Source organism: Hemicordylus capensis, chromosome 12, assembly GCF_027244095.1.
Source record: "Hemicordylus capensis ecotype Gifberg chromosome 12, rHemCap1.1.pri, whole genome shotgun sequence".
NCBI classification, from domain to species: domain Eukaryota; kingdom Metazoa; phylum Chordata; class Lepidosauria; order Squamata; family Cordylidae; genus Hemicordylus; species Hemicordylus capensis.
Window position 1 is genome coordinate 24,183,820 of NC_069668.1, and position 24,113 is coordinate 24,207,932.

At 51.9% G+C, this 24,113-nt stretch overlaps 1 protein-coding gene across 1 annotated transcript in view; it reads right to left on the minus strand.

Moving 5' to 3' along the window:
• LOC128335971 (EF-hand calcium-binding domain-containing protein 5-like) overlaps positions 1 to 15,228 on the minus strand; it is an 83,818-nt gene extending 68,590 nt beyond the window's left edge. Inside the window, 3 exon segments of the mRNA XM_053274972.1 lie at positions 6,124 to 6,321; positions 12,484 to 12,638; positions 15,159 to 15,228. The gene's annotated coding sequence lies outside the window, so the exon portion shown is untranslated.
• Positions 15,229 to 24,113: the final 8,885 nt, after the last annotated feature.

Here is a 24,113-nt window from a genome sequence, read left to right on the forward strand (position 1 = left end):
ATTTCACGAAGGTGGAAAGGGAGGCCCACATGGCCGCTCTGCAGATGTCAGCCAGAGGGGCCATGGTAGTCAGGGCCGCGGAGGATGCGGCACTACGTGTGGAATGGGCGGTAATGCCCTCCGGCTCCGCCACTTTAGCTGATGCGTAAGCTAGGCGGATGCACTGGCAAATCCAGCGCGCCAACGTGGAGGACGACACCTTTTTTCCCAGAGAACAGTCCCTGAAGGAGACAAACAGGGATTCGGAGACCCGAAAGGCCTTGGTCCGGCGCAAGTAAATTCTGAGCGCTCTCCTGACGTCGAGCGTATGCCATTCCTTTTCCTTAGGGGTCGAAGGTTTAGGGCAAAAGGAAGGTAAGACCAGTTCCTGGGACCTATGAAAAACTGAATTGACCTTGGGAAGGTAAGTGGGGTCGGTGCGCAGCACCACATAATCAGAGTAAACCAAACACAGCTCCTTCCTGGCCGATAGGGCCCCTAGGTCCGACACCCGCCGGGCCGAGGTGATGGCCACCAGGAAAATAACCTTGAGGGTGAGTAGCCGCAAGGAAATGGAGCGCAAAGGCTCAAAGCGGGGCTTGACCAGTGCCCGGAGAACCAGATTGAGGTCACAGGTGGGGAAACGATGGATAGGGGGAGGCCTGAGAGCCGCCGCCCCCTTGAGGAACCTTTTAATATGAGGATGTGCCGATAAGGGAGGCGCTCCCGGCACCTGTAGTGTACTAGAGATGGAGAACATCTGCCGCTTGAGAGTGGCCGGCATAAGCCCTTTGTCCAGCCCGGCCTGAAGGAACCCCAGGACTTGGCCGACTGAGGCGGACAGGGGGCTGGACCCCACCGAAGCACACCAAACAGAAAATGCCCGCCAGGTGGACTGGTACACCCTAAGGGTGGACGGGCGTTTGGAGGCGAGAATGGTTTCCTGGACAGCAGGAGAGTAGCCACAGGCCACTAGCGTGCCCCGCTCAATCTCCAAGCATGGAGGTTCAGCCATTGAGGATCTGGGTGGAACAGCGGCCCCTGGCGCAAAAGATGTGGATGGCAACCCAGGGGCATCGGGGGGGCCAGCGACAGGGAGACCAGATCCGAAAACCAGGGCCGACGTGGCCACCGTGGGGCTACTAAGATAACCTCCGCCCGATGTTGTCGGACCAGCCTGACCGTTTGTGGAAGTATGGCCGGGGGCGGAAACGCATAAAGCAGGCCCGTCGGCCATGAAGACACTAGGGCATCCGTTCCCTCGGCCCCTGGCGCCAGGTATCTGGTAAAGAACCTGGGCACCTTGGTGTTTCCTGGTGTGGCGAACAGATCCACTTGGGGGGTCCCGAACTTCTCCGTGAGGGAGCGGAACATCCGATCGTCCAGGACCCACTCTGCCTGATCCAGCTGTGTCCGGCTCAGCCAGTCTGCCACCGTGTTGGACACGCCGCTGACATGCACTGCCTCCAAAGATGTTAGATTCTTTTCTGCCCAGTGCAGAAGCAGCGAGGCCTCGTGCATCAGCGGCCATGCCCGCGTTCCCCCCTGCCTGTTGACATGAGCCTTGGCCGTTTCGCTGTCGGTCCTCACTAGAACGTGGGACCCGCGAATCAATGGGAGAAACTGAAGTAGAGCATATCGAATCGCCCTGAGTTCCAGCCAGTTTATGGACTGGACCCGTTCGGACGGAGACCACAGGCCTTGTGCCACTTGATCTTGGCAATGCCCCCCCCACCCCTGGAGGCTGGCGTCTGTGGTGACCAGAACGCGGTGCACCGGCAAGAAGGAGACACCCTTGGCCAGAGCCGGCGACAGCCACCAGTCCAGTGATTTCCTGACCTGAGGGGCCAGACGAACCCTCCGCCGGGACTGGGCGGCCACCAGGTCCTGAAGTGGCAGGAGCAGCCATTGAAGCGGGCGTGAGTGAAGGCGAGCCCAGGGAACTATGCCTATGGTCAAGACCATCATCCCCTGTAGCTGACTCAGGGATAGCACATCTAGCTGGCTGCGAGAGCGGACTTTCTGACACAGCGCAGCCAACCTTTGTCGTCTCTCCAGGGACAGGCATGCCGTGCCCTTTACGGAGTCTATGTTGGCCCCGAGGTGCAGGATTTGGTTTCGGGGAGAAAGGGAGCTTTTCTGACGGTTCACGAGGAACCCGTGTGTCTGGAGGACTGCTAAGGTCTCTTCCACGTCCCTCAATGCCTTCTGGTAAGATGGGGATCTGATCAACAGATCGTCGAGATAGGGATATAAGTGAACCCCCTTGACCCTCAAGTGCGCCACGAGTGCCACCATGATTTTGGTGAACACGCGTGGCGCAGTCGAGAGGCCGAAGGGAAGGGCCCGGTATTGGAAGTGTGCTCCTGCATACGTAAACCGGAGAAACCTCCTGTCCTGAGGGAAAATGGGGACGTGGAGGTAAGCCTCCTTTAGGTCCACTGAGGACAGGAAGTCGCCTCCTTGGAGCGCTAGGAGGATGGAGCGAAGGGTTTCCATCCGGAAACGCCTCGTGCGAAGGAACTGGTTCACGTACTTCAGGTCGAGTATGGCTCTCCACTCTCCATTCCTTTTTGGCAACAGAAAAAGAATGGAGTAAACGCCACACCCAACCTCCTGTGGAGGAACCAGTTCTATCGCCTTGATATCTGACAGATGGCGTATAGCGGAGAGCATCTGTGCGTGCTTGCTCTGCTTGTTGGAGCGCGGGGACACCAGAAAGCGGTCGAGGGGCTGGCAAAGGAAGTCCAGGCTGTAGCCCTGGGCCACAGTCTTTATCACCCAGGCATCCGAGCAAGTCATTGCCCAGGTCTGGGCGAAAAACTGAAGTCTGCCTCCCACCTGAGAGTCCTGGCAATCGTCATTGTGCCGCAGGGCGCTTGAATCCAGGTCTCTGATTCTGAGCGGGCTGACGCGGCTTTGCAGTGTCCCGAAAGGAACCTTGTGACTTTCTCCAGGAGGAGAACTTGTCCTGTCTGTCCTGGCGGGGGCGAAAAGAAGACCGGAAACCCCTGTAGGAGGAAGGAGCGGAAGAGAAATGTTTACGTTCCTGGCGCTGCCCCGATGAGGGCATTGCCTTTTTCTTGTCCCTGCCCTCGACCAACACAGGGTCCAGGATCTCCCCAAACAGTTTCCCCCCCTTAAACGCTGATGTGGCCAGATTAGATCTGGATTTCTGATCAACCCGCCAATGTTTAAGCCACAAGTGGCGCCTAACCGTCACATCTGAAGCCATTGCTCTAGCTGAGAGCTGTGCGGCATCTAGAGAACTGTCCGCCATGAAGGCCGAGGCCTTATACAGCTTATTCAGGCCCTGCCTTAGGGCCAACAGCTCAGGGGGCACCAGTGGCAGGAGTTCCTTGATCCACAGCACTGAGGCCCGTGCAAAGATGGAATTTGCCATGGACGCCCTCATAGACAAAGCGGAAGCCTCGTGAGACCTGCGCAGCGCAGCGTCACACTTCTTATCATCGTGATTGCGCAAAACTTCGTCCCCATCCCTTGGCAATACAGCGCCAGTAACTAGAGCTGCTACTTCAGCATCCACCAGGGGAACATGAAGTTTATCCATCACGACCTTAGTGGTCGTGTAAAGACGCTTAACCCCTGGGGGGGGCCCCTTACATTCAGTGGGATGATCCCATTCTGAGTGAATCAAGTCCAAAAAGAGCTGGGGACAAGGCACCACCACCTCAGGAGCCTGCAGAGACGGTAGAACAGCAGGGTCCCCCTCGGGGGCATCCTGCGGCGGAGACACCACACCCCCCAATTTCAAGGTTTTGCAGGCCTTATGCAAGAGCACTGGAAAATCGGAGGTAGAGAACAGGCGGTATGGAGCATGCGGGGTGGGAGCAGGCTCCTCTTCATTACCAGACAGTTCGCCCTCCTCCCTATCGGAGTCCGAGCCCTCCGACGGAACCCCCCCCCCGAGGGAGGAATCAAAGGTTGATGGCCCTGGGGCACCGGTTGGGGGGCCTGGGATAAAACGCCACGCGGTGGGCAAGGGCTCAAAGTCGGGGGACCCAACTCATAAGAGGCAGCTGCCACATGGGAAGGACCGGACAGATCGATCCTCTGGGTGTCCAAAATGGCGGGCGCGGCAGCCGTTCTGCTTTCCCACCCATTCAAAATGGCGGCCGCAGCGGGCTGCGCGGGAAGCTGCCCGGCCAGAGCGGGAATCAGCCTCCCAAACTCTTCTGAAACCACCCTCCTCAGCAAAGCGGCGAAACTTGGAGGAATGTCCTCCTCGGGCGTTTCCGCGGCAGCAGAGACGGCCGTGGTGGAACGCGACCGCTTAGCGGGAGGTTCTGTGCCCAAGGGGCAGGAAGGCCCCACAAATGATGGCCCCGCGACGGGAGGGCAGGATGGAGGGGTGGTAGCGGACAAGACTTGCATGTCAGAAGCGCACTGTCCCTCCTCCGAGCCGAGCAACGTGGGTAGCTTAGGATCGCTGCCCTTGGCCACTCGAGGCGTCGCTGGCCGATTGCCCTTCACCGCCTTCTTGATCTTTTTTCTCTTCTGTGGGTGAGAGACAGGCGCGGGAGCTGTAGCCGCCGCCCACTCATCCCGGCAGACTGCCGTGGCCACGGAGTCCTCTGAGAGGGAGGGTGAAACCCCCGCCTCAGGCTGCATGAGATCGGACGCCATTGCCGTTCCGGATCTCCAACCGCTGCGGGAGAAGAGCCGCGAGCGGGTAGCGCCAATAAGAAAAAAACCTCCTGACTGGGACAGCCCAGGAGGAGATACCAAGCCCAGGAAACGTGAATCCCTCTGACTGGTTCAGCTCAGTAGGTTGAACAAAGTTTAGTAAAGGCTTAGTAAATAGCCCTCCTGATCGAAAGGCACCCAGGAGGGGAGAGAAAGAGTAGAAAGGACTAGCCAGAGCACTAAATACGACCCTGCCGGAGCGAGACAGGGCGAAGCCTGAAGCCTGAGGGGATTGCCCCTCCCTCCTGCTACAGGAGGAAAAGCTCTCTGATTGGCCCTGTCTCAGAGCAGGAGGTCGTGTCAACCCATCATGCCTTTCGGATGCCATCCTCTTCTGAGGGAGAATAGAGGATTTTTTTTAAGCCCAGACATAACTTGGGCTAAGCCAGAATTCACAGCCTCCCTTCAGAGAAAAACAAAGCCCTGTCTGTCCTGGTCCCTGATAGCCCGCAGGGAGGTCGGGTTAAATCCAGCAAATATGTGGACTGGCACACTCCAAATCAGGAGTGGATTCGCGGTGGGGTGGTGGTGGTGGGAGATCTGTCTGTAAAATCTCCTGGGGCTTTTACGCACAGCAAGTTTTACCGCAGGTTTACAGCGAAGCTTTACTGTGAACTCAAAGTTGTCCCCCCAAAACCTGACACAAATAGTGAATTTTTTTTACCCCGGATATAAATCGGGTTACACTCTAATGCACAGTGAAAACCCCCAATTGTGTGTGAACTGCTCCCTGATAACTCGCAGGGACTTCGAGGTAAATCTGGCCGATATGTGAATGCACCCCCTCCATTCCGGAGGAGATGTGAGTTAAATGGCTTCAAAATCCCCGTGTGCAAAGATTCCTGGCAAATTCCTGTCCATCAAGCTGCCCTTAAAAGCATGGAATTGTTCACAGTATACCTAAGGGACACTCCCTCCCCCTTTTTTTGCTGGCCATGTTCTAATCTATCTATCTATCTATCTATCTATCTATCTATCTATCTATCTATCTATCTATCGTATATACCGCCTGATATATACATGTCTAGGCAGTGTTTTTGCTATCCCATGACACAGAAACTAAGGAGAAGCATTTTCCTATCACGATTCCATGCCAGGAAAAGCTTGAACTGTCCATGACCTGTGTGCCAAACTGCTCTTAGGGCTGGGGCCGAACATTACTATCATCATCATCATCATCATCATCATCATCATCATCATTATTTTTAAATGGCAGGTACCCTAGCTGTGTTTCTTTCACTGAAATCCCCAACACCTCCACCCTTTTAAACATTCACTTTCCAGTGTGGAAATGTGGAGAAAATAACACAGTATTCCTTACCTTCTTGAGCAGACATAAGCAGGGGGGGGGGGGGAAGAGTTCTCTTCTGGTCTGCCCCAAAGATACCTGGGAATTTAAGGCAGGGACCATTGGAGTTTAGCCATCCAGAAACTTACCAGGGGATGCAGCAGAGGCCTCTTGTTCTTGCTGGGGGAGGTAGGCTGCCACACTGTATGTGTTTGACGTTGCTAAGCAACCACCCCAGGGGTTGCTGGGCTCCATTGATCAGTCAGATCACCCCCCATCTTGGGCAGCCGGGGAGGGGTGCACGGGAGCATCTCTTCGCTGCAATGACGTCACTGGGCGGCTGGAAACTGAAACACAAAACACAAGAGTGGCAGATGAGGGTGAGAGTGGAGCAGGACGCACAGCTGCCTTGCGGGGAGAAGAAGCAAGGTGGCAACTGACAGGCACTGGCAGGTGGGCCTTTCTTGCGAGACATTAAGAGCGCACATTTCAGCGCTGTCTTGTATGGGCGGGGCGGGGGCAGCAATGGAGATTGATGGGTGCTTCGGAGGTTGCGCCGGACATTTTTGAACTGTACGTGGGAAAACAAGCACCGGGCAACATCTGAGAAAGGGCTTCCATGGGGTCTTTGAGCTTGCCGAGGGTCAAACCCTTTTGGAGGACAGGTCCTTGGGGCTGGCTGGCCACTTCACTTTTGAGAGCCCTCCTATGGACGCCAGCCTTTAAAACCAAGTCAACAAGAATTAGACAAATCTGGGTGGTTCCGAGACGCATCCTTTTGCGCCTTCGTCTGGATGCAAGGGTGGAATTCAGAGAGTGACTGCAGCAAGATGTCCTGCCTCCGCATCAGCTGTTTTTGCCATTTTACTCTGTTTCAAAGGTAACCAGCTACACAGTGTAGGATGGGGCAGAGACCTGCTTCTGAGAAACACCCGTCTCAATCAGTGTTTCCTCTCCCAGGGGTTCCCAGATGTTGTGGACTACAACTCCCATAACTCCCAAGCAAAAGCCATTGCAGCTGGGGACTCTGGGAGTTGTAGTCCACAACATCTGGGAATCCCTGGGAGAGGGAACACTGGCCCCAGTTTCCCCATGGCCATGTCGAAGGTATTTATTCCTTGCATTTATTTATTACTTATTTCTTGCATTTATTTGTTTATTTAACGGCTTAGGCCCAGGAGGGAGCGACTTAAGAGAGCGACTTCTCTGTCGTGAACCCTATCACCTGTGAAGATCATCTGGAGAAGTCCGGTTACAGTTGCTGTCGACCCATTTGGTGGCAGTTCGGGACCAGGCCTTCTCTGTGGCTGTCTCAGGGCTCTGGAACGCACTCCCTGCTGAAATAAGAGCATCTACTTCTCTGCCTGTTTTTAGGAGGACCCTGAAGACGTACCTGTTTTCCCAGGTTTTTAACTGAAATCTATTTTTTTTTTTAAAAATCTTAATGTGTTTTTATCTATTGTGATTTTTATCAGTTTTACACATTTTAAATGTTTAATATTTTATATTATGTTTTAATCTGTATATTGCCTAGAGATTTCTATATTAGGCAGTATAGAAATTCAATTGATCGATTGCTCAATCAATAAAGTATATCCTGTGCTTCCTCCAAGGAGCCCAGAGTCCATGGTTATGTCCAGTGTTCCTTGTAACATTGACTACAACGACCAGCAATGACCTTTCGCTGGGGATGCTGGAAGTTGTAGTCAACCTCTGGAATTCTCTGTTGCAGGGAAAGACAGGTTTCTCACCTGTAACTGTAGAGGAGTAACAGCGACAGGGAAAAGTGAACAAGAAGAAAGACAGGTAGAAGAAACAAATAAACAAAGTAGAAGGAGAAGAAAATCTTTCCTAATATAATAATAACGAATTCTGTGTTCAGAGAGACAGCAAAGCTGGAGAAGGCGGTTGGAGGTGTAGCAGCTATGGCGGTCGACTTAAGACTGAAGGAGTGAGGTAAAATGTCAAATGCGGGAGTCGGGTTTCCAGCTCTTTCCTTCCAAATAAGGTAAAACTTTAGAAGGTTCCGGATGGTGGCTCTGTGCAGGCGCAAACCCATGTGTGATGCACACAGACCACAAAGAAGAACCCTGGTTATTTCTATCCTCACAACAACCCAGTGAGGTAGCTTAGGCTGAGAGATAAGTGACCAGCCCAGAGTTACTCAGTGAGGTTTACGGCTGAACAGGGATTTGAACTCAGGTGACAGTCTCCCTGGCCCTATCCCAACACTCTAACCGCTACACCACACTACTGGCTCTTTAAAACCGAGTCAACAGGAACTAGACAAACCGACGGGCTCTGAGACACACTATTGGGCTCCTTCTTCTGCACACCATGGTGAGGTTCAGAGAACCACCACGGCTCACTGCCATGCCACAGCACCAGACATTTTTGGAACTGGATTGAAAGTAATTAGCTGCACAGGACAGGGTGGGGCGGAGGCCTGCTTCGGAGAAACACAAGTCCAAATTTCCCCCCGGCCATGCAGAATGAGTCGTGTGATTCTTTGGAGGTATGCTCCAATGCAGACGTACAGAAACGAAAAACACCCTTTCTCAATTAAGTGTCTAGCCCCTGCTATTTAAAGAGAAAAAAAGACATCAAACAGTCAGTTCTAATCAAGAATGTCTCCTCACTCAAGGATCTTTGGCAGGGAAGTAATGAGCGTTAAACTGGGGTGTGTGTGTGTGTGTGTGTGTGTGTGTGTGTGTGTGTGTTTAAACCAGTTTAGACCCCTTGTGTCATTGTGTCCTCATTCTCCTTCCTAGGGATGGGAAGCACAAACACAGCCCTCATGAGCCTGGAAGCTGCAAAATGCTGTGCTCATGTTCACACTCACACTCACACACCCCGCTTTTCCCTTTCCTATTTACTTTTCCTCTACATGCTCTCCTTTTAAAAATGTGCACACTTGCAAGTTTTCTTGCTGCTGTTGGCTGTTCCATCTGTGCATTTTAATAGCTTTCCGTGTTTTTTAAAAAACACAGAACACTCTCAAATATCATTGGAATCTCTGGACATGACACCAAGAAATGTACTGTATATACTGTAAGTGGCTTGGCTTGAATGGTGAGAATTTGTTTGTGGTCAAGTATGCTGAGAGTGAAAGCTCCTTTTTTTTTTTGCAGCGCTTCTAATGGGGAAAGGAACCTGGGCGAGAGCTGGGCCTATTCGGCCGACGACAAAACTACCTCTGGCTTAAGCAGAGTTTGGATAGAAGCAGCCCATGAATATTGTAAGGCTGGAGTTCTTGTGCTTGGAAATGTTGGAGGACAATTTGGCCATTGTGGCTAGGGATGCTGGGAATTTACTTATTTATTTTGTCATATTTGTAGACTGCCTGGATCAAATAGCAGAACGCTTAACCCTTGCCTTTGTGAGTGACTGCCTTCATCATCTCATGTCCCCCCCCCCACTCAGACACACACACACCCAGATGATTTAAGAGGCAGAGAAGTTTAAAGCAGAAGTCAAGGCTTTCTCTCTGTCATGAAGGAAACTGCAGGTTCATGGAATCAGCTCAGACAAAAAGGCTCAGGTTACATCCATTCTGCATAGCTAAAGCCATGTAAACTCCCCGTCATTGAGTTTTGAAAAGCCAAATTACTGGCATGGCCACGCCACACATCAAGGGAGAGGCAGTGGGCCATAACAGAAGCCTCAGATTCCCGCCCCTCCCCCAAAGCCGCTGAAACTAGAGGATTTTTTAAAGCTGACATACTTTGGGCTAAGCCAGAATGTGCAGCCTCGATTCGGGGGGAAACAGAGTCCAGTCTGTACTGGTCCCTGATAGCCCGCAGCGATTTCTGGGTAAATGCAGCTAGTATGTGGACTGGCACATTCCATTATTATTCCATTCCATTATTATTCCACATTCCATTATTATTATTATTATTATTATTAATCAAATTAATAATTATTATTAATAATAATTATGGAGGAGATTCGGAGTAAAAGCCCTGTGTGTAAAGCCTCCAGGCAGTGTACAAGGTCTGAAACCACAGCACGGTCAAAAACAAAATAAAACCAATTAAAACCGTTTAAACGATGCTGTTAACGAAAAGCCTGAGAAAACAGGTGCGTCTTAAGGGTCTTTGGAAGGGCAGCCAGAAATGGAGAAGCTGTTATTGTGACAGGGAGAGCATTCCAAAGCCCTGGGGCAGCCATAGAGAAGGCCTGGTCCCGAGCGGCCACCAAACGAGCCAGTGGCAACCGTAACCCAGTCGTAGCCCCATCATATCTGGGGAGCCAGCCTGAGAACTCCTGTTGTAAAGCTCAGAGCAGTGCCAACCTTAATATGATCGCCACTATAGGACAGGGCATGTGAGGACAGAAAGTGAGTGTGTTTCAAATGTTGTTGGGATAATCCGTATGTTACTGGAACAAAGGGGAATCTAGGGCTGCCTGTGGTGCAGTGGTGCAGGGGACAGGGCCCTTGTGGACCCCTTGACCCTCCAGGCCCAAAGACATTTGCACCCCCTCGTCTAATGGACGCTACGCCCATGCTAGCACACTGGGAAAGGAGCAAGAGGACCCCTGGGCAGCAGGATCAGGCCATAGGAAGGACCATGTGGCACAGAGGTTCAGCATCAGCCTAGGACTGTGAGCCTCAGGTTCAAATCTCAACTCAGCCTCACTGAGTATAATTCACTGGGCGATCCAAGGGCAGCCTAATCCACCTCACAAGACTGTCCTAACGATAAAATGGTGGTGGTGGAGGAGGGACCTTATATGCCACCCTCAGCTCCTTGGAGGATGAGCCGGATGGAAATGAGTGTGCTGCAAGAGAACTGTTGGAGCTGTGCAAGGCATCAAAGCATCAAGTAATTAAAGCATTCCATCCTCAAAGCATTGCATACTCAAAGCGTTAAATAATCTCCCTGCTAGCTGGGCAAAGAGGCACCTTCAAAAGTGATGATTTCTTTCTAGTTCGCCGGGAGAGAGAAATGGTCCACATTCAGCCCAGCACAGCATCCCTCCCAGGGGGTGTTGCTGATAATTTATTTATTTATTTACCTACCTACCTACTGGTCATTTTCAGATAGAGAGCCCTTTTGGGGGCAAGGAACCCTTTTTAATAACTTGCTGTGGAAACTGCTCTGTGGATTTTGTTGTTGTCATTAAAAAGCAGTGTGTAAATATTCTTTAAAAATAATTTTGTTATTATTAGGAAGATAGGAAGTGGCCGTCTACTGAGTCAGATCCTTGGTCCATCTAGCTCAGTTACAGGGCTGCTCAGCTTCGGCCCTCCTGCTGATGCTGGCCTACAACTCCCATCATCCCTGGCTATGGGCCACTGTGGCAGGGGATTATGGGAGCTGTAGTCCAAAAACAGCCAGGGGGCCAAAGCAGAGCAGGCCTGGGCTACACAGACTGGCAGCAGCTCTCCAAGATTCCAGGCCAGAGTCTTTCCCAGCCCTACCTGGAGACGCTGCCAGGGAGTGATTCTGGGACCTTCTGCATGCAAAGTAGATACTCTCTCACTGAGCTAGACCCTATCCCCTAAGAGGGATATCTTAGAGCAGGGTTTCTCAACCACCGGTCCACGGACCAATACTGGTCCCTGAGGTGCTGGGTACTGGTACATGAGGCATCACTAATAAAAATCACCCCCCCCCCAAAAAAAATACCCCAATGTTGAGCTGGCGTGACATCATACACAGAGGCGGTGGCCCCTGCCGGCCCAAAATTGTGGGGTTTTGGGGGGAGTTGCCTGAGGGTGAGTGGGGCGGCCCCTTTACTAACTGCTGGTCCAGGAAACTGTGCACGAAGAATGTACCAGTCCAAGACTCCAAAAGCATTGAGAAACCCTGTCTTCGGGTACCACACATCATCTCCGATCCGAATGCAAACCAAGGTCTACCTTATTCACACTGGCTACCACAAGAACAGCTCACCTTTCATGATTCTTAAAGGCCCAAAGCACCGGCTGCCTGTTACAATTCGGAATGAGTTACTGCTCCAGCTTGCAGGGCACCTTCACGGTCTCCGCATCCTCAGGTCTAATGGGATGGTTGGTTCCATCACTCCTGCAGCAGGAGAAGCATCTGCCCTCCGAAGCACTGCCCCTTCTGTGTCAGCAAGAGTCACCGTTCTGGTTTTGCAGTGACTCAAGCAGAAACACAGGGAGTCAGCCCCTCCTGGGGTACAAATGATGTGTTACATCAAGAAGAACTTCCCACAGGAAACAGGAAGTGCCTCTTGATCTTCCACTGCCAGAGGCCCTCATCCAGACGGGTCTGTGGTGCATGGGGCGCCTGGCATCTTTCTCCAAGGCTTGAAATCACACCCCACCCCACCCCACCCCCGGGAAGTGGCTATTACCGCGAATGGAATACAACGTAACCTTCCCTGTGCAGTTTTGATCTAGACACTGCACATCCTCTGCAACATTTTGAAGGGGGAGGGGGGAAGAGGCATTTCTTATTTTTAAGCCTGTCTCTTATTGATGATGGGCTTAACATCATGTGCATTTCTTGGTTTCTCCTCTAAGAATCTGATCTCACCAGAGGGTCTCCTCGGGGATTGTTTTTCTTTTTTGCTCCTTTGTTTTCTAAAGTTCAAGGTTTCCACTTGCTGAGAGCAGCTTCCGTGCCAGCTGCACTGGGTGGTGATATTGTTCCCACATCTGTCCACTGGGAGGCAGAGGAATTCGGGACTCCTGTAAATGCAAAAGGAGAGGAAGCTGAGCCAGGGAGGATTTTGCACCGGACCATTTGGTGGTGGCTCTGGGGTGTAAAATAAACTTGTAAACTATCAGTAGCTATTAGAGGTGCTAGCTAAGTGGAACTCCCATGGTCAAAGGCAGTCTACCTTGGGATGCCAGTCGCTGGAGGGCAAACAACTGGAGACAGGCATCTGTCAAGGATGTGGGAGCAGTCTCCTGCAATGAACAGGGGGCTGGAACAGAAGGCCACTTAGGTCCCTTCCAGCTCAAAAGCCTTTTCTTTTATAGATGCCATATTGCCCTTCTTAAAGGCTACTTGGCTGTGGGACACAGAGTTCTGGGCTAGGCTGATCCATTTGCTGGGCCCACCTGGATGCAGGTTGGGGCCGTAGCTTAGTGGTGAGCATCTGCTTTGCATGCCAATGGCCCCGGGTTCAATCCCTGGCAGCATCTCCAGGTAATGGAGAAGACTCAGAGAAGCTGCTGCCAGTCAGTGCAAACAGTACTCAGCGAGACTGATCATGTCTAGAAGAAAACTGGTCTTGTGGTAGCACACATGACTTGTCCCCTTAGCTAAGCAGGGGCTGCCCTGGTTGCATATGAATGGGAGACTAGAAGTGTGAGCACTGTAATATATTCCCCTTAGGGGATGGAGCCACTGTGGGAAGAGCATCTGAGGTTCAAATTCCCTCCCTGGCAGCTGAGAGAGATGCCTGCCTGCAACCTTGGAGAAGCTGCTGCCAGTCTGTGAAGACAATACTGAGCTAGATGGACCAAGGATCTGACTCGGTATATGGCAGCTTCCTATGGGCCTATGCTGGAGGAGTCGACAGGGAAACCTGGTTACCGTGACAACAGGGAAGACACACAATCTGTGACTATAACAGATCAAGGGTCTGAATCGGTAGAAGGCAGCTTCCTATTATGAGGAAGGGCCATAGTTCAGTGGCAGAGCATCTGCTTTGCATGCAGAAGGCCCCAGGTTCAATCCCTGGAAGCATTTCCAGGTAGGGCTGGCAGCTTTCTGTTTTCCTATGCTCCTCCTATGCCTTTCTATGCATCTTTGCTCAGCAACATCTGGAGCACCCCAGGGTTAGGAACCTCTGGCATAGAGCAGATCCCCCTCCTGAGCAATGCAAAGGTGTGCCGTCAAGTCGGTGTCGACTCCTGGCAACCACAGAGCCCTGTAGTTTTCTTTGTTAGGAGCGGTTTACCATTGCCTCCTCCCACACAGTATGAGATGATGCCTTTCAGCATCTTCCTATATTGCTGCTGCCCGATAGAGGTGTTTCCAATAGTCTGAGAAACATACCAGCGGGGATTCGAACCAGCAACCTCTTGCTCCCTAGGCAAGTTACTTTCCTTTTTAAAGTAGTGGCTTTCTTATATTTAGCAGAGGAAGAGCAGCTGGCCCTATTCAGCCCCAGCATAGCATCCAGTGGCTGTTGGTGGTGTTTACCTTATGATGATGATTAGTAGTAATAAGTTTGTGAGCTCTCTAGAGGGGACAGAGTTATTTGGGGAAGTTATGTATTTACTTTTCAGCACAAACTACTTTAAGAATTTTTGTTGAAAACCAGTATCTAAAAATCCCCAGAGACTGTCCTCCTGCTGGACTACAAACCCAAATGCTGCGTGGACAGCTGAAAATTACAGCTGGGGGTGATGGGAGTTGTAGTCCAACAGTGCTGAGAGCTCAGGCTGGCTACTCTTGTGATGGAGCAGGGGTTCCCAATAAATTGTAGTGTGGGATGATAGGAGTTGTAGTTCAGTAGCATCTGGTGCACCACAGGTTGGGAACCTCTGCAACAGAGTCTTTGTCAGGAAATTAATAAAATAATAATAATAATAATAATAATAATAATAAGAAGAAGAAGAAGAAGAAGAAGAAGAAGAAAAGTTCATTATTACAGTCCAAGACCATAGGAACATAGGAAGCTGCCATATATTGAATCAGGTCCTTGGTCCATCTAGCTCAGGATTGTCTACTCAGACTGGCAGCAGCTGAAGGCTGAAGGCAGGAATCCCTCTCAGCCCTATCTTGGAGATGCTGCCAGGAAGGGAACTTGGAACCTTGATGCTTTTCCCAGAGCGGCTCCATCCCCAGAGGGGAATATCTTCCAGTGCTCATACATGGAGTCTCTCATTCATCATATGGAACCAGGGCGAACCCTCCCTGCTTAACCGAGGGGTCCAGTCATGCTTGCTACCACAAGACCAGCTCTCCTCCCAGGGAGAAGGAGAAAGAAGAGTCACCACAGAGGAGCCCTCTCTGTCAGTCAACTCTTATATATATTTTAAAAACCCCACATAATTAATAGAAGCATAAACTCAGGGCAGACTGAGGATGCGTCTGGCTCCAAATCAAGCAGGCGGGCGAGCGGGCGCGCACGGGTTAAACCCCGCAGGAGCAGCATCGGGGCGGGGCGATGGGAGCGCGCGGGGCGGGGCCGCCCGGTGACAGGTGGCGCATGCGCGCTGGCGCCTCATTGTGTCCGGCCGGCCCAGCCTTACCGCGCCTCAGTCAGCGAGAGACCGTTGGTGGGTGAGGAGCTGCTGCTGCCGACGCCCTCCCTCACTCCCCCCCTCCCCGCCCGCTCTCGCTGGCCGCCGACGCCTCTCCCGGTTCGCCCTCTCCGCATCCCCGCGCCATGGAGTGAAGTCTCCCGGCAGGCCGGCCGGGGAGGCCCCGCCGCGCCCCAATGGCTCTGGTGACGGTGCAGCGCTCGCCTACCCCCAGCGCCACCTCCAGCCCCTGCGTCTCGGTGAGTCTCTCTCGCGCGCGCGGCGTGAGGGGAAGGCGAGCGCGCCGCTGAGAGGTCCGGCCGACGCCGCTGCGCATGCGCGCGCTGCTGCCGCCGCCGCCGCCCGCGCGGCCCCTCTCCTCTACCACCCCCCCTCCTCCTCTTTTCCTTTTTTCGCTCCTCTTTCCTCAGTGTTTTGTCCCCCTCCCCCTGCCGTCCTCCTGCCTTTTCCCAGGCCTGTCTGGACAGCTGCAGCCAGAAGCCCATTGATTCATTCATTTATCCATTCAGGGCTTCCTCTCCCCCCCCCCACATAACACCCAGGATGTAGCCCCACGGCCCCAACTGTGTGCGTATTCTTCCTTTTAAGAGGACTGAGGCCTTTGGGGCCTCCCCCCCCCTTTTCCAACCCCCACCTCCAATTTCCTGTTTCTGTTTTTATTATTACCATTATTGCAAAGGTGTGTATCATAGCATCTTTTTATTATAGATGTGGTATGTCTGTTTGCCTGCAGGATATTGTGTTTGCCTGAATCATAGGCACATAGGAAGCTGCCACATACTGAGTTAGACCATTGGTCTGTCTAGCTCAGGATTGTTTAGCTAGGCTGGCAGCGGCTTCTCCAAGGTTACAGGCATGAATCTCTCTCAGCTCGATCTTGGAGATGCTGCCAGGAAGGGAACTTGGAACCTCAGATGCTCTTCCCAGAGCGGCTCCATCCCTTAAGTAGTGTCTTGTATCTTACAGTGCTCACGCATCAAGTCTCCCTTTCATATGCAACCAGGGCAGACCCTTCTTAGCTAAGGGGAAAAGTCGTACTCTCTACCATAAGGCCAGCTCGCCTCCCTGAAGACTTAAGTTCTCCCCAACCCCTGCAAGTTCTTTGATTTTTAGAAATCGGGGCTCTGTCTCAAATTCAGACATTTACCTCTTCCTTGGGGGTAAATGTGGATAAAACCTGGCTTTAATCTCTCTCTTTTTTTTAAGGGGGGCATCTTAAATTCAGAGTCATTCGCCTGTTTGGGTAAATATGGTCTATAGAAACGGTTTGCTAAGATACATTCCTGATTTCCTGGCCATGAATGGCGTGTCTGTCGATTTTTATCTTGCTGTCTCTGGGACAGCCGTCTCCTGATTCTGACAGGCATCTCTAGGTTTTCGCCCCTCCATTTTGGTCTCCTTAACCTGTTGTCTGCCTGAGGCTCCAGTATGGGGAAGGATGTACGTGTCATTAAGAGATTTTGCTCTGTGGCCATTGGTTTCGTAACGTGTCTGGAAAGGGGTTTCATTCACGTACAGACTTCCTTCTGTGAGATTTCTGTCACAAGCAGCTGTTGTTGGGGTCTGTCTCCCCCCCCCCGCCCTGCTGCCTTCATTTCTTTGTTGCCCCATAACTACTCCTTTTTATTAGATCTTGCCGTTCTGATGTTGCTTCCTGCCCACACAAAACCGAATGGCTGGCAGAGCACTCTGGAAGGTTTCTGTCTGGGGTTGTGCAAAATGAACGGCTTGTCTTCTGAATGGCCTTGTATCCTTTGTTGACTTTTTGATTTTTATTTTTTTTTAGTGTGTGGTGGGGTCAGCAACCGGTAGCCACACAGGACTGCTCTTGTAGAGACCATAAATCATCCCCTTTCCTAAACAGGGTCTGCCTTGGTTTGCATTTGGCTGGGAGACTACATGTGAGCGCTGTAAGGCGGGGTAGGCAATGTGCAGCTCTCCAGATGCTGCTGAACTACAACTCCTATCACCCCCAGAGAAGAGAGCTGGTCTTGTGGTCGCAAGCTTGACTTGTCCCCTGTGCTAAGCAGGGTCCACCCTGGTTGCATTTGAATGGGAGACTAGAAGTGTGAGCACTGCAAAAGATTCCCCTCAGGGGATGCAGCCGCTCTGGGAAGAGCATCTGAAGGTTCCAAGTTCCCTCCCTGGCAGCATTTCCAAGATAGGGCTGAGACAAGAGACTCCTGCCTGCAACCTTGGAGAAGCTGCTGCCAGTCTGTGTAGACAATACTGAGCTAGGTAGACCAACGGTCTGACTCAGTATATGGTAGTTTGCTATGTTCCGATGTTCCCAGGGCCTTCCCTGGGAGGAGATGAATTTTATTAGCAGGGCCTCTTCATTCCACTCCAGCTGTTCCACTATAAAGACTGATGTGCTCTTATTATCACCCCCTCCCAAATTGGTGCGCACGGGCATCGCACATTGGCATCGCACTGGGTGTGAGCTCTGACACAGAAGCGTCGGGCCGGCCAGCAGCTATCCTGGACTGGGTCTTGGAAATGCTCTAGAATTTGAACCCAGGAGATTCTGCATGCAAAGTGCATGCTCTACCACGGAGTCCATCCCCAAATGGGTTCATAGGACCATAGGAAGCTGCCATATACTAAGTCAGGCCTTTGGTCCATCCAACTCAGTATTGCCACAGACTGGCAACAGCTTCTCCAAGGTTGCAGGCAGGAGTCTCTCCCAGCCCTATCTTGGAGATGCTGCCAGGGAAGGAACTTGGAGTCTAGATGCTCTTCCCAGAGCATCCCAGCTTCAAGCGGATCTGGCTTAGATTTTTACCGCAGGCTGAAGTGGAGCTAACAAGTTCCTCTACAGACAGTGATAGTAAAACCGAAGGTGCTTCTCAGTGAAAGACACTCGGTTGAAATAGATCGGGCGTGGGGTGTGTGTGGCCAGCGGGAGGTTCTCCAGCTGTTGTTGGACTACGGTGCCCATCACCCCCAGCTGCCTTTTATTGTGGCCAGGGATGATGGGAGGAGTAGTCCAGCCACAGCTGAGGAGCCTCAGAAATGGCCACCCCAGAAATGATGGTGGCACCTCATGTGCTAAAATTCTGGCCGCAGTTTGGAACACCTTCCTTTGGGGCTTAAACCTTAAGGAAGGCAAATGCCTGCGATTTTGAACACTCTTTAAACGTTGACAAGGACACTCGTCAACTAATTACCACATACAGCTTTTGAATTTGTTTAATTGTGACATTTAGACCTCATTAAATGTGCCTTGTTTGTTTTTGAGTTTCCTAGCCGAGCATTTTGTGCAGATGTTTGTGGCTAGTCTGGGAAACCGTTTGAGAAGTCTACAGTATGTAAAATAAACCGGAGTACAGTTTGTTTTGGGTCTGTTTACGAAATATATGCCGAACAGGGTGTTTTAGTTTAAATATAATTTTGGGTATCAGAGAACTTTCCAATTCAGAACAGGGCTGTTTTCCGTCTGTGGCTAAATGGTGCCGGTCTGTACCGCAGAGTACAGTACTTAAGAGTACAGAGTACAGTTCACTACCTGAAAGCTTGCCTTTCCCTGCCTGCTCTGTGGCCACTGAGGAGACGTCCCAATCAGCCACTTGTGCATCCATCGCAGTAAAAAAAGATCTAAATTCTGTGCCCAGAAAAATTGGATTCTTCAACTGGTATGGGTTATGCAGATGAGTGGATCTGCATACAGTTTGCCCCATTTTGCTGCTATTAGCCAAGAGAGGGGCAACAAAGAACTCGGGAGGGCACTGAAGGCCACCCCTTGATCCCGTCCATGGGGACAGGGCTGTAGCTCAGTGGAAGAGCATCTGCTTTGCACGTGGAAGGCCCCAGGGTCCATCCCTGGCAGCATCTCCAGGTAGGGCGGGGAGAGACTCTTGTCTGAGAGCTTGGAGGAGCTGCTGCCAGTCAGAGTAGACAACCCTGAGCTAGACAGGCCAAGATCTGATTTGGACAGCTCAGGGCCACCTGGTACAGAACTGCATAATGTTTGAGTTGGGATGGGTCTGGGAGGTCATCTTGTCTAACCCCGGCTTAGTACAGCAGCTGCTATGGCATGCCTGGTAGATGCCTGCCCAGCCTCTGTCTCCAGGGAAGGAGAGCCCTTGAGGAAGGCAGTTCCACTGCCCAACAGCTCTGACCCTGGGGAATTCTTCCCAGTGTTTCGCCTGAATCTGCTTCCTGGCAATTCCAACTGACTGGCTGTCGAACGTCTTCTCGGCAGCTTCCCTCTGTGAAGTTGACTTCCCACTTGCTGGTCTAGAGGCGTTCCTGACCAGAGTGGAACTACTCGCTTCCTCCCCACCCAGAGAACTGCTGAAGCTCAGGGGATGGGAGCCATTTCAGTCCCTAGCAGCATCTCCTGGGAGACCCAGGGAAGACACTTGAAGCTGAACCCCTGGAGAGCTGCTGCCAGTCAGAGTAGACAGTCCTGAGCTAGATGGATCAAGGGCCTGACTCAGGAGATGGCAGCTTCCCATGTTAACGGGGCAGAGTTCAAATCCCAGCTTCTGTGGGAGAGCGAAAAAGTCCCGTTTTTGCATATACTAATTTGGGTCAGCAGCCTGGTGTGTGCGGAGTATGTTTGTACAGTACCAGGTTGAAGCTTTCTGTCCGTTGTGGAAGTTCCTTAACTCTGTTGGCATCCTAGGATCTTGCTGGACTATAACATGCAACATACCCTTTGGTCACCACGGCTGGGGATGATAGGAAGTGTAGTGCAACAACATCTGGGGACCCAAGCATGAAGATCCTTGCTGTAACCCTTTTGCTAAGCCTGTATGTGAAGGAGGTCAAGTGTTTTATTTATTATTATAATAACAGCCCTGCTGGATCAAGCTCATCTATTCCAGCATCCTGTTCCACACAGTGGCCCACCAGATGCCACTGGGAGCCTACAGGCAGGAGTTGAGGGCATGCCCTGTCCCCTGCTGTTACTCCCCTGCAACTGGTACTCAGAGGCATCCTGCCCCTGAGGCTGGAGGTAGCCTCTAGCCCTCCAACTAGTAGCCCTTGATAGACCTCTCCTCCATGGAGTTATCCAAACCCCTCTTCAAGCCATCCAGATTGTTGGCTGTCCCCACATCTTGTGGCTGAGAATTCCACAAGCTGATGATGTGTGGTGTGAAAAGTACTTCCCTTTGTTGGTCCTAAATTTCCTGGCAATCAATTTTTAAAATAATATGCCTTTCCCTCAATGCCCCCCAGAATTGTACAGTGAGTTCCTCTGGGATGGACAGACATCTTATTTTCGTTTTGTGTGATAATCCCCCCTGAGCCCTGGAGGGAGAATGGATTGCAAATAATAAAACGGTCCAGCGGAAGCTCTTCGGCTGAAGAGGCCAAACTTGTGGCTTGCAGCTGTTGTCATGTTGCTCTTCTCAGACTGCCAGAATTCCTTTTCGGGGACTCCTGAGAGTTGATGTGAAGGCAGCACCACAGAGGGTGAGATGGGAAGCGAACCAGCAAACACATCCTTTCTCCCTCCCTCTTCTCTCTCTCTCTCTCTCTCTCTCTCTCTCTCTCTCTCACACACACACACACACACACACACACACCTATAACACTTTTGAGGGAAAGCATCATGCTGGGGAAAGAGGATGGCCCTGGGTGGGATTCTGGGTTTCACCCTCGGTGGCCTCTTTGTGAATCACCTCCAGTAAGAGGCCGTCTTGCTTCCTGGAGGGCAGGGAAAGTGGCCGACCCAGAAAGAGAGGAGACGTTTGCTCCCTTCCTCGTTGCTGGCTCGGCTCCCCCTGAATTAGGAAGCTGAAAGCACGGAGTTCGAATTGCCAACATCTGCTTTCTTGCTGATTCCAGGAGAAGACGGCCTGAAGATGGCTGGTCCTTGCTTCCGTGGCTGGTGGCAGTGGGAGGTGGGGCTGAGCATTTGCTGGGACCCTGACTGCGCCCGGTCAAGGGCCTCCTCCCTTTGCGTGGAGTAAAGTAAGTAAATGTGCCGTCAAGGCGCCCACAGATGCCTGTGGTTGTCTTTGATAGAATGCAGGAGGGGTTGACCATTGGCCAGCTGACTGGGGTCTGCCTGGAGTGGCGGACTGCACCTTTTCCTGAACCAGGCACCGGGGTCTCTCTCTCGATTGCAGTAAGTCCAGTTGCCAGCATGCACTCCCGCTTCTGCCTTAACACCTCAAGACTGTGTGCCCATACGGATGATGGCCGGTGTGGGTTAGTGGTTAGAGTGCTGGACTAGGACCGGGTAGACCCGAGTTCAAATCCCCCATTCAGCCATGAGACTTGCTGGGTGACTCTGGGCCAGTCACTTCTCTCTCAGCCTAACCTGCTTCACAGGGTTGTTGTGAAAGAGAAACTCAAGTATGCAATACACTGCTCTGGGCGCCTTGGGAGGAAGAGTGGGATATAAAATGTGAATAATAATAAATGTAAATAGTGATAATGATCAGCCACATCTGAAGTACCACACCCGGCGGGGTCCATTGGCCTTGGCACTTGCCTGTGTGATGCCTTCTGTGTACCAAAGTTGCAGGGCTGACCCCTGTGTGTTTATATTGCAGGCTTCTCCTTCACCTACAGGCTTCGGAAAAGGGTTACGCTAAGGAAGGATCCTCGCTCTTGGGTCCCCAGATGATGATGGGCTACAATTCCCATCATCCCCAGCTCTATTGGAGGAGAGCTGGCCTTGTGGTCCCAAGCATGAATGGTCCCCTTAGCTAAGCAGGGTTCTGCCCTGATTTCATATGAATGGGAGACTAGAAGTGTGAGCGCCGTAAGAGATTCCCCTCAGGGGATAATGGGGCCGCTCTGGGAAGAGCATCTAGGCTCCAAGTTCCCTCCCTGGCAGCATCATCTCCAAGACAGGGCTGAGAGAGATTCCTGCCTACCACCTTGGAGAAGCCGCTGCCAGTCTGGGTAGACCATCTTGAGCAAGATGGACCAAGGGCCGGACTCAGTAGAAGGCAGCTCCCTATGTTCCAGGGTGCTCGGGACTCCAGAGAGTGCGTGGGCTGGTGCTCCTCCCGGCCTTCTTTCCTTCCAGGGTGGGGCTTTTTCTTGAGCCCACGGTGAGTTCCTCCTGGGAGCCCGGCCGGCACCTTCTCATGCGGAGAGCGGCAACCGAAGTCCAGCCGTTCCTGGAGTGCCTCCCCTGCTTAAACCTCGCCCTGTCACTGGCTAATTCCATTAAAGGCTGCGCAGTAAGCTGGCTTTGTAATGTGGCACCCTCAATCTTGGATTAAGCGTGGCTGTTGGCTGCTGCCAGATCTCGGCTCCTGCATGGCGAAGAGGCTCCACCACGTCCAGTGGCAGGCAGCTGCTCGTCATATTCCTTTTGCCAGGTCAGCCACATAAATGGCTCCGCCCTTTCTCCCTTGCTGCCTCCTAACGCTGCACCTTCCTCCCAGAATGCTGCTGTGAACCCCCTGGCCTAGTCCCCAGCCAGAATAAGAACCTAACAACAGCCCTAATGGATCAGGCCCAAGGAAGCCCATCTCGTCCAGCATCCTGTTTCCCACAGTGGCCCACTGGATGCCTCTTGGAAGCCTACAAGCAAGTGTTCTGTGCATGCCCTCTCTCCTGCTGTTGCTCCCCTGCAACTGGGATTCAGAGGTATTCTGCCTCTGAGGCTGGAGGTGGCCCACAGCCACCGGACTAGTAGCCACTGATAGCCCTGTCCTCCATGAATTTGTCAAAGCCCCCTTTAAAGCCACGCAAGCTGGTGGCCATCACCACATCCCAAGGCAAGGAATTCCATAGATTAATTATGTGCTGTGTGAAGGACTTCCTCTTGTCGGTCCTAAATTTCCTGACCTTCAGTTTCATGGGGTGACACCCCCCCCCCCCGTTCTAGTGTTGAGTGTGAGAGAGAGAAATTTGAGAGAACTCTCCACTCCTTGCATAATTTTATACACCTGGATGAAACCCAGCTAGGTAGCCGCTGAGAGTAATTGCCTTTCGTCTCCTGAAACCTGCCTCTCCCTTCCCACTCTTGAATCTAGATTGTAAACTCTTTGGCGGCAGGGACCTATCTCCGTGTGGTTTACGGAGCTTGTCAGAGTGCTCTTTGTGTTACTTATTTGCTTAACTCACTTATACAGCGCCCATAACCGGGTCTCAAGATGGTTTAGAACCAATTAAGACTTAAAACCCATGGTTAAAAGAGATTAAAATTTAAAATTGGGTTTGAAATAAACTAACAAGCCTGATTGAACAGTTGTATCTTCAGTGCCCTTCGGAAGTGACATCAGAGATGGTGCCGCTCCTGCTTCAACAGAGACGGCACTTTCTTGTCCAAGTCCGGGGTTCTCGACGTTGGGAACTCAACTCCCATCATTCCCTGCCACTGTGGCGTTTGTCCCTTGGGACAGTGGATGATGGGAGTTGTAGTCCATCACCTGGAGGGGGAGCCTTTGGCTTAAGTAACTGCAGCCTCATGCCTTGTAGTGGCTACTGATTCAATACCATGTTTCGATAGTCCACATCTCATGTTGGTCCAGTTTGAGTGAAAGCGAAGCCGGAAACTTCAAAGGTTCGGTTTAGTTTGTTTTTTGCTTCTCCAAACTATGCAAGGAATTAAAACAAGCAACCACCACCACCAAAATCATGCTTGGGTGTTGCCTTGCTTTGTTCTTACGGAGGTTTGCTTGTTTCGCATGGAGTTAAAACTGGCAAAGGATGTGGTCTTGAGGCGCATAGTGAAACCGGACGTGTCCCGTCTGATTCTTGCCGTCTGTTCGCGGCTTTGGGCTGGCATTTGTGACTCCTCTCCTGCAGCTCTTGAAGACGCAGAGATGCCGCTCCATGAATGCGCTTGCCAAAAGGGTGTGTGTGTGCATTCTTTACTCTCTCTCTTTTTTCAATTTCCTGCAGGGTGGAGTGTGTTTTGATTTGGGCCTCTGGCTGACACCGCGCACATGGCCTTGTTAACGGGGAGGCGTCGCTTTATTTTCCCTTGCGCTGGTGCATCTGCCAGGCAGCGGAGGCTCTTGC